Source organism: Mastigoproctus giganteus, chromosome 10 (assembly GCF_048544385.1).
Source record: "Mastigoproctus giganteus isolate SK-2022 chromosome 10, ASM4854438v1, whole genome shotgun sequence".
Taxonomy (NCBI): Eukaryota; Metazoa; Arthropoda; class Arachnida; order Uropygi; family Thelyphonidae; genus Mastigoproctus; species Mastigoproctus giganteus.
In genome coordinates, this window is record NC_143584.1 from 228,645,838 (window position 1) to 228,665,454 (window position 19,617).

The 19,617-nt window shown below is 39.8% G+C and overlaps 1 protein-coding gene across 1 annotated transcript in view; it reads left to right on the top strand.

The window, feature by feature from the left end:
- The first annotated feature begins 11,390 nt into the window (after positions 1 to 11,390).
- LOC150080015 (uncharacterized) overlaps positions 11,391 to 19,617 on the top strand; it is a 244,699-nt gene continuing 236,472 nt past the window's right edge. Inside the window, exon 1 of the mRNA XM_090383382.1 lies at positions 11,391 to 11,579. The gene's annotated coding sequence lies outside the window, so the exon portion shown is untranslated. The remainder of the gene's footprint in view (positions 11,580 to 19,617) is intronic.

The window sequence follows — 19,617 nt, forward strand, 5'->3', positions numbered from 1 at the left end:
AGTTGTTGGTGACTCTATTGTCAGGGAAACGGGGAACATGCTTTGTAAAAAGGATAGGTGGAACAGGATATGTCTGCCAGAGGCAAAGGTTTTTTTTTTTTTTATACTCCGGCACGACAACCAAGTCAGTAGAGTTTTACAATAAATCGTCAATACAAATATTTATCGTATTTAGCAGTCACGGGCTTGAACCCCGGTCCACTCAAGGAACGCGTGCTATGCACTCTCGCTCCTGACCACTGGGCTACGTCAGGTTGATGACGTTGTACAGTAGATATCATCTTTTAAGGGCACAAAAGGTGATATAGTTGTACACGTTGGCACTAATGATATCAAAAGTAGGAGACCGGCAGAATTGCTTAACAAGTACAGGTCACTGTTGAAAAAAAGCCGTGAAATAGGGTTGAATTTGAAAGTGTCTTCAATTCTGCCCAGAGACGACAGGAGGGAGTATATGATGAGAGCCTTGTCGATCAATTCGGCCCTGGAAAGATTGTGCAAGTCTCAAGGGGTAGAATTTTTTTCAGCCTGGACTGTACTTGTTAACAGAAGAGATTGCTTCTACAGGGATGAGATACACTTAAATAGAAAGGGTGCAAGAACATTTGCTGATGCTATCGAGGCAGTGTTAGGTGGGTCGGAAAACTGCTAGATTGGGGGATACAAGGACAAATAGATTAACAGTGGCCACTGGCAGAGGTGAAAGTGATTCTTGCACTGCTTCTATTGGAATGAGCAGAAGCCTGAAAAACAAGATGCAGGATATTTCAGAGACTGCTGGGAGTCATTGCGGTACAACTAAACACATGGGTTGTGTTAGGGTAGCTAAGAATAGAAATAGGTGCATGTATACTTGCGTGTACACCAATGCTAGGAGTTTAGTAAATAAATTTGATGAATTTGAGGTATTGCTCAAAACATCAAAGGCAGATATTGTTGGGATATCAGAGACGTGGTGTCACACAGATATAAGGAATGCAGAACTGGAATTTGGGGAGTACAACGTCTACACAAAGGATAGACTGGATAGGAAGGGAGGAGGGGTTATGCTATTAGTTAAGAAATACATAAAATGCAAGGAAGTGAAGCCAGTGGACATCGCTGGACAGTGCCGTGTCGAGTCAGTTTGGTGTGACATAAGCATTGGGAGATCAAAATTGAGAGTAGGAGTGTGCTATAGGCCTAATGACTCTGATGAGTATAATAAGGAACTGTACAGGGAAATAGAGTGGGCCAGTAAATCAGAGAGTCTTATAATGGGAGATTTTAATTTCCCAGATATTGACTGGAATTTGGGGGCTGGTCACACACACACTAGCAAGGCTTTTGTGGATTTATTGGATGATTGTTTTCTACATCAGCATGTTCGGGAGGCAACTAGAGGGAGGAATACTCTTGATTTGATTATCAGCAGTGATTCTTCATGCATTAAGAATCTGCAGATAAATGAACCACTAGGTGGCAGTGATCACAGTGTGCTGAAGTGGGATTTACTCAAAGAGGTAACTACCATTAGGGGTAAAGGGAAGGGTTTTTGCTTTCGTAAAGGCGACTACGATGGACTGAGACAGTATTTAAAAATTCTATACAGTGGGACCAACTGATGATGTTACCAACAGCAAACTCAACATGGGAAGCATTCAAAGAACTTATCTTGGAAGCTACTAGGCTTTACATACCAACTAAGAAATATTATTCAAGGTTTAGGCCTAAATGGATGTTAGATGAACTGATGAGGCATATGGCAGAGAAGAAAGATGCATGGGATACATACAAATTAACACGTGACACAGAAGCCTATGATAGATACAAGTTGATCTGTAACCAAGTTACAAAGGAGGTTAGGCAGGCGAAGGCAGATTACGAGAAATCTTTGGCAAGGGATGCAAAGAAAAACAGCAAAGAGTTCTTTACTTATGTAAACTCTAGAAGGAAGGGGATGAATCAGATTGGTCCACTTGATATCGATGGGTCAACTGTTGATAATCCTGCTCAGGTAGCTAACAAACTAAATGAATATTTTGCATCGACATTCACACATGAGGAGTTATTTAGCGAGGGGAAAGCCAGAGGTGTATTCAACTCTAGCAGTAAGCTAGAGGATCTTGTAATAACTGAGAGTAAAGTGGAGGAGAAATTGTTGAAGATAAACACAAGAAAGGCACCCGGGGTGGATGGGATCTATCCAGTTATATTAAAGGAGGCAGCAGAGGAAGTAAGCAAACCCTTAGCCATAATTATGAGAGCTTCCTTGGACTCAGGGGAGGTACCCACAGACTGGAGAAGTGCAAATGTGACCCCAATTCACAAAGGAGGATCAAAGGCTGACACAAGTAATTATAGACCTGTGAGTTTAACTTCTTTTCCAGGAAAATTAATGTAGGCACTAGTTAAAGAAGCACTGCAGGATCATTTAGACAAGACTTCAGTTATAGCTCGGACACAGCATGGTTTTGTTAAGGGGAAGTCTTGCCTGACCAATTTGATTGGATACTATGATGCAGCCACAAAGGAACTGGATGCAGGGAATAACTTTGATATTATAAACTTGGATCTTAGAAAGGCTTCTGATACTGTTGCACATGGAAGACTGCTGCACAAATTGGAGCAGTGTGACATTGGAGGAAAATTGCTGCTGTGGATAAAGGGGGACTGAGGGGGAGAAGACAGAGAGTGTTAATCAATGGACACTGCTCGTCGTGGACTAATGTTATTAGTGGAGTCCCTCAGGGCTCAGTGTTGGGTCCATTATTGTTTTCTGTATTCATAAATGATATTGATGATGGTATATCAAGCTTAATGTCGAATTTTGCAGACGATACAAAGGTAGGCAGGGTTGTCAAGGACACTACTGACACTATGCTGCTGCAACAGGATCTGGAAAGGTTGAGCAGATGGGCTGAGAGGTGGCAAATGAAGTTTAACCTTGACAAATGTAATGTACTACACATGGGAAACATCAACCCCAGAGCAATGTATCAACTCTGTGGTACTACACTGACAGTGGTAGAGAATGAAAGGGGCCTGGGGGTGGTTGTGCAGGCAGATATGAAGTTCTCTGAGCAGTGCAGACGGGCTGCAAGAGTAGCTCATGGTGTATTGTCAATGATATATAGGAATTTTTCTAGCAGGGATAAGGAGGTGATTATTCCCTTGTATAAGGCAATGGTCAGGCCACACCTAGAGTACTGTATACAGGTCTGGAGGCCTCATTTCAAGAAGGATGTAGACCTGCTGGAACGAGTACAGAGAAGGGCAACAAGATTAGTGAATGGAACAAAGGGATGCTCTTACGAAGAAAGGCTTACGTTTTGCAAATTACAGTGTCTGGAGACTAGGCACCAGCGAGGTGATCTGATAGAGGTGTATAAAGCATTGAATGGTTTGAGCATGCTCAATGCTGATGGGATTCTTCCTCTCGCTCAGAATAATCACCTGAGAGGGCATAAATTCAAATTGAGGAAAGACAGATGTAGAATAGATGTGCGGAAATTTGCCTTTAGCCAGCGGGTGGTTGGTTGGTTGGTGGAACAGACTTCCATCCCTTGTCGTGGAAGGTGATAGCCTAAATAAGGTTAATGCTCAGCTGGACAGGTATTTTGAACGAACAGAGGGGTGAAGTGGAATTGTTTTTTTTTTTTTTTTTTTTTTGGCTGATGCTGCATAAGCTTGCTTTCTTGCATCAAATGCCTCTACTAATGCTAATGCTAATGCTAGTGTTTGGGTAAGAAGCCACATGTGGTTTTCCACATCTGCGCCATCAGTACTCTTGTGATGAATAAAGAACCTCTGGAAAAGCCAGAAAAGTGTTGTGTGTTGCATGTGTAGTTTAGTGTTGATTCTATTGTTTGTGCTGGTGTCTTGGCCGCAATGCCCCTAGTGGGATTTCACGTTACCCGCCACCACCACCACCACTGTGAGATGAGCAAGGCTATCCGCAGTAGTCTGGCTGTTCTCTATCAGGGGTCGCCTGAGCTTCCTGATGGAGAACAAAAGAGAGAAGAAAAAAAAAAGCATGAGTGAGGGATATAGCTGAAGGATGGGTGTAAAAAGGGGGAGAAAGAACATTTATACGTTTCGACAGGGGTGTCTTTTATGTAGAAAAGATTTAACTTACTCATTCATACTTGCACATTTTATGTAGGAAAACTTGCGCTGGGGTTGATGAGCAAAGCGAGCAGGGGGTAAAGCCCTCTAGTTATTATTGTTATTATATTAGGGTTACCTGTAATTGATTACATAAACCAGTATCTCTGTCGGTATATTGCGTGTGTGCTCTGGTCGATTTGCCTGTTTTGCTGGACGAAAAAAAAACCCATTTTCTGAGGAAAAAGCCTTCTAACTCAGCCACGGAGTGAAAAAAAACCCATTAAAATTCCTCGCGTCATCGACGGAATTCGAACCAGGGACTTTACCACCCAGTGTGAGGAACACAGTGACGATACCACTGCGGTATCGTACAGATCTGCCTAATTAGTATTTTTAAGACCATGGCCACCCACGCGTGATATAAACACGGGTCGTGTTATGGACTCCATACCATATACTGCAATGTATATGGCATGGAGAGAGAGAGAGAGAGAGAGAGAGAGAGAGAGAGAGAGAGAGAGAGAGAGAGAGAGAGAGAGAGAGAGAGTGTCAAAAGTAGAAGGGGAATCACCAAGAAAGAGAAGAATGATGATATCCAGCTCAGGGAGACCCTGGATGTGCCAAGCCTATACTCACCAGATGTGAACCCCTGGGGTTTTACGTTGCATATCACAATTGCCTTGCCTGCAAATCTCCAGGTTCATTATCTGCCTATGCTAAACCTTGCAATAATTGTAAACCAATAATGAATCAGTCCAAATAAACACTTTCAATAGGCTTAAAGGTGAAAAAACTTAATTCACGTTCAAGAGCTCGTTGTGCATTCCGGTCTCTTGCCAAAGTAGTTCGACGCAAGTTTTGCCAGTCTTTACTCCCACCTTTTTAAAAACAAGATAGTTCTGGTGCCTCCTCAGCTAATGAAGCCTACTTACTAAATATTTGATACTTTTCCTCATGGAAGACTACTGTACAAATTAGAGCAGTATGCCATTAAGGGAGAGTTGCCACAATGGATAAAAGGATGGTTGAGTGGGAGAAAATAGAGAGTGGTAATCAATGGCCACTGCTCTCCATGGCCTAATATTATCAGGTGATTCCACCAGAGTTCGGTGTTGGGTCCATTATTGTGTTTTGTATTTATCAATGATATTGATGGAAGTATATCAGGCTCAATGTCCAAGTTTGCAGATGATACAAAGGTTGGCAGTGTTGTAATGAACCCTGTCATACTCTCATTAGTATTAGTATTAGTATTAGTAACGGCCGCATGGTGCAAGAAAGCCTATGGCTTATGCTGCACCAGCCAAAAAAAAAAAAAAAATAAATAAATAATCCGAACAAAACAATGATAAAAACAAAAAATAAATAAATAAATAACTAAATAATAATAATTAATAAATAAAAAAAATAAAATAAAAAATAAATAAAAAGGAAATTAAACCTATCATCCTATGCGCTTCCCTTACCCGAAAGTACTATCCAGATGACCTTTGAATTTCCCCAAACTGTCGGCCTCTACCACCCATGAAGGCAACTTATTCCAGTAACTTATAACTCGCTGGCTGAAATAAAACTTCCTGCAGTCCAATCCAAACATTTCCCCCCGTAACTTGAATTTATGTCCCCTAGTTCTAGCATCATTTATAATCTTGAAAATTTCGTCCTCATTCATTTTATTGATGCCTCTCAGAGCCTTAAACACCTCAATAAAATCACCTCTAAGGTGTCTAGTTTCCAAACTCTGCAACCCACATATTCGAAGTCTTTCTTCATAAGGACGCCCTTCATAAGGACGCCCTTTTGGCTGGTGCAGAATAAGCCTCAAGCTTCATTGCATTATATGGCTAATAATAATAATAATAATAATCTGCTTTAGAAAGAGATTTGTAAGTTACATCATTGATGTCATTTACAAAACTATCATGTGATCATTCAGCCATGTGATGGAAGTTGCAAAAAAAGAAAATGGCTATTGTGCATTTCATACTATTGATTCCACATACTGATAGATGTGGAATGAAACCAAAACAAAGGACGTTTGGCTTAAGTATCACCTTACAAAAAGATACTATCTAATTTGGAGAAAGGAAAAAAAAACTACAACGCAGATCGCAGGTTTGGAAAAGAAACCTTTCCAAATAAAAAAAAAGAGTAGGACTAAATCCACATCCGATATTCCAACTTCATCTCTCAGAAGGTTGATTGATAAAAATCACCCTTGCAAAAAAAAAAAAAAAAAAGGCTGGTTGGATGTAAAGCTTGTCGGAATGGGTATCACGATTGGAATCTTCAGCTGTGATTTATAAGCTTTTTGAAAATTCCTAAATGCCAAATTAAAAATGCAATCAGTATTTTATTTATTTATATTTTCTGGACATATGAGTCTTCTGCTGCCGATTTGGTAGTTAATTTTTTTTTTAGATAAATTGATCCATGAAAAACACACTCCAGTCACGAAGAGAGTTAGCATTAGAATTAGTAGAGGCATTTGATGCAAGAAAGCAAGCTTATGCAGCATCAGCCAAAAAAAAAAAAAAAAAAAAAACACTCCCATTTCATACCTCCGTTCGTTAAAAATACCTGTCCAGCTGAGCCTTACATTTATTTAGGCTATCCACTTCCACAACAAGGGATGTAAGTCTGTTCCACCAACCAACTACCCGCTGGCTAAAGGCAAATTTCCACACATCTATCCAACATCTGTCTTTCCTCGATTTGAATTTATGTATTCTCAGGTGATTATTCTGAGCAAAAGGAAGAGTCCCATCGGCATTGAGCATGCTCAAACCATTCAATGCTTTATACACCTCTATCAGATCACCTCGCCGGTGCCTAGTCTCCAGACAGTGTAATTTGCAAAACTTAAGCCTTTCTTTGTAAGAGCATCCCTTTGTTCCATTCACTAATCTTGTTGCCCTTCTCTGTACTCATTCCAGTAGCTCTACATCTTTCTTGAAATGAGGCCTTCAGACCTGTATACAGTACTCAAGGTGTGGCCTGACCATTGCCTTATATAATGGAATAATCACCTCCTTATCACTGCTAGAAAAATTCCTGTATATCATTGACAAGACATCATTAGCTACTCTTGCCGCCCGTCTGCACTGCTCAGAGAACTTAGCACTGCAGACGGGATTATATCTGCCTGCACAATTACCCCCAGGTCCTTTTCATTCTCTACCACTGTCAGTGTAGTACCACCGAGTTGATACGTTGCTCTGGGGTTGCTGTTTCCCATATGTAGTACTTTACATTTACAATGTAAACTTCATTTGCCACCTCTCAGCCCATCTGCTCTACCTTTCCAGATCCTGTTGCAGCAGCATAGTGTCAGTAGTGTCCTTAACAACACTGCCAACCTTTGTATCATCTGCAAACTTGGACATTAAGCTTGATATACCATAATTAATATCATTTATAAAAACAGAAAACAATAATGGACCCAACATTGAACCCTCAGGGACTCCACTTATAACATTAGTCCACGATGAGCAGTGTCCATTAATTACTACTCTCTGTCTTCTCCCCCTCAACCATCCCTTTATCCATAGCAGCAATTTGCCTCCAATGCCACACAGCCCCAAATTTGTGCAGCAATTTTCCATGTTCAATAGTATCAAAAGCCTTTCTAAGATCCAAATATATAATATCAAAGTTATTCCCTGCATCCAGTTCTTTTGTGACTGCATCATAGTATCCAATCAAATTGGTCAGGCAAGACTTTCCTTTAACAAAACCATGGTGTGTCCGAGCTATAACCGAAGTCTTGTCTAGATGATGCTGCAGTGCTTCTTTAATCAGTGCCTCCATTAATTTTCCTGGAATAGAAGTTAATCTCACCGGTCTATAATTACTTGTGTCAGCCTTTGATCTTCTTTGTGAATTGGGATCACATTTGCACAATTCCAGTCTATGAGTACCTCCCCTGAGTCCAAGGAAGCTCTCATAATTATGGCTAAGGGTTTGCTTACTTCCTTTGCTGCCTCATTTAATGTAACTAGATAGATCCCATCCACCCCAGGTGCCTTTCTTGTGTTTGTCTTCAACAAATTCTCGTCCGCTTTACTCTCAGTTATTACAAGATTATCTAGCTTACTGTGAGAGTTGAATACACCTCTGGCATTCCCCTCACTGAATAACTCCTGAAGTGTGAATGTGGATGCAAAATATTCATTTAGTTTGTGAGCTACCTGAGCAGGATCATCAACAGTTCAACCATCGATATCAAGTGGACCAATCTGATTCATCCACTTCCTTCTAGAGTTTAGATAAGTAAAGAACTCTTTGCTGTTTTTCTTTGCGTCCTTTGCCAAAGATTTCTCGTAATCTGCCTTCGCCTGCCTAACTTCCTTTGTAACTTGGTTACAGACCAGGTTATATCTATCATAGGCTTCTGTGTCACATGTTAATTTATATGTATCCCATACATTTTTCTTCTCTGCAATATGTCCCATTAGTTCATCTGACATCCATTTAGGCCTAAACCTTGAACAATATTTCTTAGTTGGTATGTAAAGCCTAGTAACTTCCAAGATAAATTCTTTGAATGCTTCCCATTTTGAATTTGCTGTTGGTAACATCATCAGTTGGTCCCACTTTATAGAATTTAAATATTGTCTCAGACCATCATAGTCGCCTTTACGAAAGCAATATCCTTCCCTTTACTCCGAATGGTAGTTACCTCTTTGAGTAAATCCCACTTTAGCACACTGTGATCACTGCCACCTAGCGGTTCCTTTATCTGCAAATTCTTAATGCATGAAGAATCACTACTGATAATCAGATCAAGATTATTACTCCCTCTAGTTGCTTCCCAAACATGCTGATGTAGAAAACAATCATCCAATAAATCCACAAAAGCCTTGCTAGTGTGGAGTGACCAATCCAGAAATTCCAGTCAATATACGGGAAATTAAAATCCCCCATTATAAGACTCTCTGATTTACTGGCCCACTCTATTTCTCTGTACAGTTTCTTATTATACTCATCAGAGTCATTAGGCCTATAGCATACTCCTACTCTCAATTTTGATCTCCCAATGCTTATGTCATACCAAACTGACTCGACACTGCACTGTCAAGCGATGTCGACTGGTTTCTCTTCCTTGGATTTTATGTGTTTCTTAACTAATAACATAACCCCCCTCCCTTCCTATCCTGTCTATCCTTTGTGTAGACGTTGTACTCCCCAAATTCCAGTTCTGCATTCCTTATATCTGTGTGACACCACGTCTCTGAGATCCCAACAATATCTGCCTTTGATGTTTTGAGCAATACCTCAAATTCATCAAATTTATTTACCAAACTCCTGGCATTGTTGTACACGCAGGTATACATGCACGTGATATTTTTCTTAGCTCCCTTAACAAAACCCATGTGTTTACTTGTACCGCAATGACTCCCAGCAGAGTCTGAAATATCCTGCATCTTGTTTTTCAGGCTTCTGTTCATTCCAATAGAAGCAGTGCAAGAATCTCTTTCACCTCTGCCAGTGGCTACTGTTAATCTATTAGTCTTTGTTTCCCCCCAAGCTAGCAGTTTTCCGACCAGCCTAACACTGCCTCGATAGCATCAGCAAATATTCTTGCACCCTTTCTATTTAAGTGTATCCCATCCCTGTAGAAGCAGTCTCTCCTGTTAACAAGTACAGACCAGGCTGAAAAAAAATTTTCCCCTTGAGCCTTGCACAATCTTTCCAGGGCCGAATTGATCGACAAAGCTGTCATCATATACTCCCTACTATAGTATCTGGCCAGAATTGCAGACACTTTCAAATTCAACCCTAATTCAAGGCTTTTTTTTCAACAGTGACCTGTACATTTTAAGTAATTCTGTCGGTCTCCTACTGTTAGTGATGCAGTGTACCTATATACCTGCCAAGAGGTGGGTTCATCAATTAGCAAGAGGGGTGACAGCTTCGCATTGCCCAGAAACCAGTTATCCCATTAATTCTGTCCTTTCGGTGGAATATAGTTTTTGAAAATGGTGTGCTGGAAAGTTTTAGGACTGATTTTTTGAAACGATACTACTAGCAGCATACATTTGCCACTATTGAAACTATACCCTATTCAGTCTAAACTGGCTCTGGATCAAGTATCATCAGTGTGCACAAAGCTGTTCTACTGAAAGTTGTGTTTTTTTAGTTGGCCTAGTAAAATCATTTCATAGATAGATTGAAGGACTGAGCAAAGACTGGTGATAAAATTTTGTTTAGGAAAGGGGTTATCCAGGTATCCCATGTGTTCTGTCCTTTCAGTGTACATTTAGGTCTAAACCGTGAACAATATCTCTTTGTTGGTATAAAAAGCTTTGCAGAGTTAATAAATTGTGATTTCTTCAGGAAAGAGGAATTTTGATACAAGACCTATTTGTGGCCTATTTGTAGTACTCTTCTGTGTAACTTTTGCCCAGTTACCTGCTGTTTACACATGAGTAAATTGACCTACTGCATTACTGTAGTGGTGGTTGGGAGGGAGGTAGAAATGGTCACGTGACAGCGTAAACTGAACACAAGCAGTGGGAGGAGCGAAACTTGTCGATCACTGCAGCCTCCCCAGAACTCAACCGGATGCACAGAAAAGTAGTCTGTGACCGGATGTACCAGCTTGTAAAGATTTAACTGGAATCACAAAGTAGTAACATATCTTACTTCGCTGTGACTGGAACAGTGTTTTTCAGTGTTTTATTTAGAGTGACGCAATACCAAGGAAACTGCAGGCGAAAGTGAAAGTAGTGTATTTTGGAGGAAATTTAATTTCTATCTTAACTGAAATATACGTAAAATAAAACGGTTTTCGTCACCACTTGCCCTAATGTTTAGAAGATGGTAATTGTGGTGGTAGTAAAGTAACATGTATAAAAGTTATGTGTAAATTTTTTTGCGAAAGATCCATTACTGCAGCTGTTCAGCAGAGAAATTTATTGGATTCGCTGCTCTGATTAAAGAATTTCTAGGTAATTTATTATTATTATTATATATTTTTTTTTACTGTGTATTATTATCAGTATTAGCGGAGATAATGGTGTTATTATTATTATTATTATATTAGCCACATGGTGCAAGGAAGCCTGAGGCTTATGCTGCACCAGCCAAAAAAAAAAAAATCTGAATTACCCCAAGAGAGAGAGAAAACAAGCGTCAGAAATAGTAGGGAATCACCTAGAAAGAGAAGAATGATGATATCCAGCTCAGGACCCTGGGTGTGCCAAGGCCATACTCACCAGATGTCTCCAGCTTCCCTTATTCCACGCGATAACATGTTGGTTTTGGTTTCCAAATGCTAGCCGTATCGCTAGCAGTCTGAGCGCTGTACCCGGTACTGAATATCGACCGGTTTATCTTTCGATGGTTTTTTTGTTTCTCTTTCGGTACTAACAGTATATCTTGGCTGTCGAAAGCACAGAGTAACCTATGTTACTACTCTGTTTGAAAGGATTGCATATTCCTCTATCTTGAACAGCTTGGCCATTTGTGATTTTCGTCACCTACAGGTTAGTACGCAATTATTTTTGCTTTGAAGTAGTGTTAGTAATCGCACACTACTTCAAAAAAAAAAAATAGAAAAGTAATCGCACTTTTCTATATTTTTTTTTTTTTTTTTTTGTTATTGTGATGATTGTAATTGGTTTTATGCAGGATCGGCATTTAGAGCCACATTGCTCCAGTCTATTTCTGTGTGTAGGTGCATCTGACCACGAGCCTGTTATGCTGAAAAACTCTCGGGGAATATTCCTGCTCCCTCCGTTTCAGATATTTTAAAAACAGCGATGGGAAGAGAACCCTCTAAATGAGTGACAAATGGTGCAACCTTATTACTGGATGAAAATTCTCATAAACTTCTTGTTGCCAGTGAAAAGTTTTGTCAGCAGACAATTGGTATTGTGTAGTCAGATATGAAGCGCGTTATAGCCATAGTAGCTTATGCGCCATTAATACTCCCACCATGCGCCATTAATACTCCCATCAAATATGAAGCAGGTTGTCAACATATGCACCTCCTTCCAGTTAATGCCATTTGGCTTTAAGCACTTCTGATAAATAATATGCTGGTGGGATTTCTTGGTGTCATTGGTAATTCACTAATTTACATGGATGAAATTGAACCATACCAGCTGCATATAGTGTGTGATGCATTACAAGTCAAAGGACAACTTACAAATACTACTTAGATGGAAAAAAAGGGGAGCAAGGGAATGGTTTCAAAGCCCAGTAACCCCCCTCCTTTTTTTAAGTGCAAAGTTAATTGTATTTTGTTTAAAAAAACTGCAGTGCTGGGTTGATTTCATTAGTGCACCACCACCACCAGTGCTGATGCTATCAAGGCACTGATAGGTGGATCAGAACACTGCTAACTTGGGCAGATATACATACTAATAGATTAGCTACAGCCATAGCAGAGAGAAAAGTGATTCTTGCACCTCTTCTCCAGGAACATGCAGCAGCCTGGAAAGCAAGGTGTCAGGGATTTCAGGCCCCACTGCAGTGGTTTTCAACCCTTTTTTTAATAACGGCACCCCTAAGTAATTTATTTTATTTTGCGGCACCCCTAGTCAATTTTCTGCCTGTTAGATCCGATTCTCTCTCTTCATATATATATATATATATATATGTGTGTGTGTGATAGTTATTACAATAATATAATTATAAAAATTACATTTCGTAATACAAATTATATGTATACAGTATATAATAATTTTATTCTTTATATAGAGGTACTAAGTAAACATCAATTATAGATCACCACAAAATTAAAAAGATACTGTACACCTTTTTATAATGAAATAAACATATAAATTTTAAAAAATAATAAGTTTAGTAACTTAAATCCAAATTACATGGCACCCTTGGAATGTTGTTGCGGTTGAAAACCACTGCCCTACTGTGTTAGTTGTCGACAGCACCAGAGGCTTCCCCCATCTCGCTGTGGGTCATCATGGAACAAGTAAATACATGGGATATGTTAGGCTAATTAAGAGATAGAATAAGTGCACGTATACTTTATGCACACTACTGCTAGAAGCATTGTAAATAAACTTGATGAATTTAAAATACTGATTAAGTCATCAAATGCAGACATTTATAGGGATAGGAAAGAAATGATGTCTCTCAGAAATAAGTGATGCTGAATTTGAATAGGAGCACAATGTGTACAGGAAGGTCAGGTAGGATAGGAGGGTGGAGGGTTATGCTCTTAGTTAAAGAAGGATATTAAATTTAAGGAAGTTCATCCATCAACATGGGTGACCAACACAATGATGAGTCAGTTTTGTGTGATATAAGCACTGGGATAACAAAATGGAGAGGAATGTGTTCTAGGCCTAATCAGTAAACAGAATGTCTTATAATGGGAAGGATTTTAACATTCCAGATATTGACTGGAACTTTTGTGGGTTGTTCACTCACAAACTAGCAAGGCTTTTGCGAATTTCTTGGATGACTTTTCTAGAGAGGCAAATTTGAAATATGAAATTTGATTATCAGCAGTGATTATTAATGCATAAGAGTCTGCAGGTAAAAGACCCACGGGTGGCAGTGATCACAGTGTAGTAATGTTAATTAAAGACATAACTACCATCATGAGTAAAGGGAAAGGCTTTTGCTTTTGTAAGGGTGACTATAGTGGTCACAGACAGTTTTTAAATTCTGTATAGTGGGACCAACAGCCAATTCTAAATGGTAAGCATTTGGAGAAGTAATCATAGAAGCTATTAGGCTTTTAATACCAACAAAGAAATACTGTTCAGAGCTTAAACTTATATATGAACTATATATGATAAATATATACACTTATATATGATAAATGAACTATTAAACACGCAACTGAGAAGAGAAGTGTGTGGGATGCATATAAATTATCAGGTGATACAGAAGCCTATGGTAGATATAAATTAGGCTGTAATTAAGTAACAAAGGAGACTAGGCAAGCTAAGAGATTATGAAGTCTCTTGGAAAGAATGCAAAGAAAATCAGCAAAGACTTCTCTGCTTATATTAACAGTAGAAGTAAGGGGTTGCAGTGTTCTCCCCAGGATCTATCGAATGGGCGCACCACCCGGTGAATTTAACTGACAGCCTGGCTAAAATTTAAGCGATTCTCGCAGTATGTATGGTACTGCTCCTGGATCTTGATCAATATTAATTCAAACATACTATGTGATCGAGATCAATGTGAGAGGAGCATATAATGTTAAATTTTGCTCTGGATTGCTTAAGTCACATTTATAAATAACAGAAAATTTTATAATTTTGCAAAGTATTAAACTTTCCTGCCTGGTTACTTCATAATGCCACCCAGCTGGCAAAATTTTCTGGGGAGAACACTGGGGTTGAATCACATTGTGCCACTTGATGTCAGTGGGTTATCTGTCGAAGGACCACTGACATCAAGGTTGCTGACAAATTGAATAGGTATTTTTTTATCTACATTCCACACACATCAGGAATTCTTTTGGGAAGGGAATGCTAGAAATTTATCTCACTCTAATGGGGAGAGAAATGACATTGAGATAACTGAAAGGAAAGTGGAAGAGAAATTGTTGAGGATGAACATAGGAAAAAAAAAAAAAAAAAAAGGTGGCTTGTGTAGATGGAATCTAACCAATTGTATTAAGGAAGGCAACAAAGATGGTAAGCAAACCCTTAGCCATAATTATGAGAGCATCCTTGGATTTAGGGGAGGCCTCTATGGACTGGAGATGTGCAAATTTATCCCCTGTTCATAAAGAAGAATCAAAAGGTGAAATGGGGAATGTTACGTGGGGGAGACAGGACGGCGTCTCAAGGACCGTCTAGGAGAACATTCACGAGCGATACGGACCGCAGAGCTCAATAAATCCGCCATTGCCGAGCACTATTGGGAAAAACAACACCAGATCTCCCCCGACAACGCTGTCATCCTTGACCGGGCGCATAGATTCTGGGACCGCAAGTGGCTGGAAAGTCTGTGGATTGGATCCTCTGGTAACAATAGTATAAACAGAGACAGGGGAGTTAGGCTTCACCCCCTTTTTGAGGCGGTGGTTTTGACAAGAGACAAACGTTTTAATTTTCCACGTGTCCAGTCCACTTCCGGTTCCGGTACAAGTGAAAGGAATGCTGAGTATGCGCCTGGTCATCCACGTGTGCCGTGAGCCTGGTACTTAAGGATGTGTCATTTAAGTCTCACTATTACTGAGGAAGGAGGAAGACACCTTCGAAAGCTCTAGTGTTCTTTATCGTCTTTTTATCGCTTTTATATTTATATTTTAATGCATTTTAACTTATTTTACTTTTGTTATAGTTTAGTTTTTTGTAAATGATTAAAAGTTTTTTTGTAAATATTATTTTACAGTCTTTTCTGTCATTTTATTTTATTTTATTTCATTATTCAACCAGTCATAAACGGTTGGTGGGTGTGTTTAAAATTGATATTATAGGTGACATGAGTAATTAAATTACAGACCTGTTAGCTTAATGTATGTTCCAGAAAAAATAATGGCATCACTGGTTAAAGTGATGCAGGACCATTTAGAAATAGATGCAGCTATAGTTCAGAGACAGCATGAATTTGTTAAAGGACTGTCTTTTCTATCTGATAGGATACTGTGATGCAGTGACCAAGTAACTGGATACAAAAATAATTTTGATATCATATATTTCATATACTTATAGACCTGTTAGTTTAACTTCGGTTCCAGGGAAATTAATGGAGGCACTGGTTAAAGAAGCACTTCAGGATCGTCTAGACAAGACTTCAGTTATAGCTCGGACACAGCATGGGTTTCTTTAGGAGAAGTCTTGTCTGACCAATTTGATTGGATACTATGATGTGGTCACAAAGTAACTGGATGCAGGGAATAACTTTGATATCATATATTTCGATCTTAGAAAGGCTTTTGATACTGTTGCACATGGAAGACTGCTGCACCAATTGGATCAGTGTGGCATTGGAGGCAAATTGCTGCTATGGATAAAGGAATGGTTGAGTGGGAGAAGACAGAGAGTGGTAATCAATGGACACTGCTCTTCGTGGACTAATGTTATTAGTGGAGTCCCTTAGGGTTCAGTGTTGGGTCCATTGTTGTTTTCTGTATTTATAAATGATATTGATGATGGTATATCAGGCTTAAAGTCCAAGTTTGCAGACGATACAAAGATTGGCAGGGTTGTTAATGACAGTATGCTGCTGCAACAGGATCTAGAAAAGTTTAGTAGGTGGGCTGAGAGGTGGCAAATGAAGTTTAACATTGACAAATGTAAAATACTACATATGGAAAGCAGTAACCCCAGAGTAATGTATCAACTCTGTGTTACTACACTGACAGTGGTAGGGAATGAAAAGGATCTGGGGGTAATTGAGCAGGGAGATATGAAGTTTTCTGAGCAGTGCAGACGGTCTGCAACAGTAGCTCATGGTGTCTTGTCAACGATATACAGGAATTTTTCTAGTAGGGATAAGGAGGTGATTATCCCCTTGTATAAGATGATGGTCAGGCCCCACCTTGAGTACTGTATACAAATCTGGAGGCCTCATTTTGAGAAGGATGTAGAGCTGTTGGAACATGTACAGAGAAGGGCAACAAGATTAGTGAATGGAACAAAGGGTTTCTCTTACAAAGAAAGGCTTAAGTTTTGCAGATTACAGTGTTTGGAGACCAAGCACCTGCGAGATCAACTAGTTTAGCTGTATAAAGCCTTGATTGGTTTGAGCATGCTCAGTGCTGATGGCATTCTTCCTCTTGCTCAGAATAATCACCTGAGAGGGCATAAATTCAAATCGAGGAAAGACATTTGTAGGATAGATGTGCGGATGTTAGCCTTTAGCTATAATAGGTGGACTAGACTTCCATCTTTTGTTGTGGAAGTTGATAGCTTAAATAAATTTAAGGCTGAGTTGGACAGGTATTTGGAACAAACGAGCATTTTTTTTTTTTTTTGGCTGATGCGCGTGAGCTTGCCTTCTTGTACCGTATCCCTCTACTAATGCTGATACTTTTTTTTTTTTTTTTATGTAAACCCCAAACACGAGAGGTATTAGAACCTATAGTACTTTGTACGGTGCTTGGGTTGGAGGTTGAGAAGATGAAAGAAGATATTTGTTGACATTGGACTTCAACTTCTGTAGACTGTAATTTTCAGGAAATACGTATGAAGGAAGGAATATTGGATCTCGCCACGATGTTCATTATAACCTCAAAGTCATCAATCATACTGCGTGATAAAAGGGATAGGGAAGGGTTGACCGGAACGTAGCTCTAGAGACTAAACATGGGTTCCACCACTTCACGCCTCCAATAAGCAAAGTGGTTGTATTGCACTGGTTGATGAGAGTTATCTACCACCTAGTACTGCCTGGTAACATAGAGGGGCGGCATTCCTCCATGTGGTGTGGGCACCACACCTTGACCCCTGCTTACGTTGGTTCACACCTGGGTGGTCATCCACCATGTGCATGGAGGTTATACCCAGGATTACTAACCGCCCCACCATCGTGAAGGTGCAAGCATGAGGGTTTGGCTGTCCCAGACTGTCCGGACTTCGTCGAAATTGGGTCCACTTGACTTGAGTGTCACCCGAATATCAGTTCCATCAGCATTTTAGACTCCCAGGTAGCAAATACAGCTTGTCTGACATATCTGATAGAATGTCTGTGACAACCTCAAGGACCCTCCATTCGCTGAGCTGGACAGGTATATACCTGTCCAGCTCAGCCTTAAATTTATTTAGGCTATCAATTTCTACAACAAAGGATGGAAGTCTGTTCCACCAACCAGCCGCTGGCTAAAGGTGGAATTTGAATTTATGCCCTCTCAGGTGATTATTCTGAGCAAGACGAAGAATCCCATCAGCATTGAGCATGCTCAAATCATTCAAGGCTTTATACACTTCAATCAGATCACTTCGCAGGTGCCTAGTCTCCAGCAACTAATCTGCAAAACTTAAGCCTTTCTTCGTAAGAGCAAACCTTCGTTCCATTCACTAATCTTGTTGCCCTTCTCTATACTCATTCCAACAGCTCTACATACTTCTTAAAATAGGCTTCCAGACCTGTACACAGTACTCAAGGTGTGCCTGACCATTGCCAGGCCACACCTTGGCCTGGTAAGACCATATTATTTAAGGGGATAATCACCTCCTTATCCCTGCTAGAAAAATTCCTGTCTATCATTGACAAGACACTATGAGCTACTCTTCCAGCCCATCTGTACTGCTCAGAAAACTTTATATCTGCTTGCACAATTACCCCAGGTCCTTTTCATTCTCTACCACTGTCAGTGTAATACCACAAGTTTGATATGTTACTCTGGGGTTACTGCTACCCATATGTACTTCACATATGTAGTACTTTACATTTGTCAATGTTAAACTTCATTTGCCACTTCACAGCCCATCTGCTCAATGTTTCTAGATCCTGTTGCAGCAGTGTACTGTCTTAACCCTACAAACCTTTGTGTCATCTGCAAACTTGGAGATTAAGCTTGATATACCATCATCAGTATCATTTATAAATACAGAAAACAACAATGGACCCAACATTGAACCCTGAGGGACTCCACTAATGATATTAGTAACACTATGAGCTGTGTCCATTGATTACCAATCTGTCTGTTCTCAATCTCTACCAGCCCTTTATTCATAGCAGCAACTTGCCCTTAATGCCACACTGCTCCAATTTGTACAGCAATCTTTTATGTGCAACAATATCAAAAGCTTTCCTGAAATCCAAGTACAGTGCATTCTGGTTATTTGGGCCACCGATTAATCGGAGCAGCCATTTATTTGGGGCAAATCATAAAAAACAGAACCCAATCAAGAAAATAGCCAGGGTTTACTTCGCTTAATTGGGACATCATACTGTTTAATCGGGCAGGAGACCGCAGCACTGGAGATTACCCTATGATTGTCTCCGACTGTACACGAGGTTCAGTCGGATTTCTGGAGGTCACAACCATAAAACAATTAGCAGTCACCTGTCTATTGGGCTTTTCTGTTAGTGCAATCTATCATAAATGGATAGTAAACTAGATCTTATTGAATTTGCAATAATACCGACAGCTGGAATTCTGTGGTGAAATGTGTTTACACTTCCATAAAATCTTCAATCGTATAAAAAAATTAATTTTCAGACTCTTCTCTTCATTCCTCTTTTTAAAGCTTCATAACTTGTTACTCTGTTCTCACTTGTGTGCATATAATGTTAATCGCAATTTGTGTGTGCCGTGTTCTTTGTTATTGATTGCTTATCTTTTTACTGGGTGACTCCGTAGCCAGGTGGGTAGGAGCAGCAGCAGCAGCAGCAGTTCGTAGCACACGCTTCTTGATTAGACCGGGGTTCTAGCTCGTGACCACCAAATACAGAGGATGCGGAAAACTCTGAAAAATGACTACCACATATCCCCGGAGCAATATGGTCTTAGTTGTTAATGCTCCTAAAAACCAAATAACAACAACATCATCATCTTTTTACTGTTTTAAATTTTAACTGCCACCTACAAATCTCAGTGAACAGAAATGTCAGCTAGTTAGAATATACATATTACGTATTAATTAT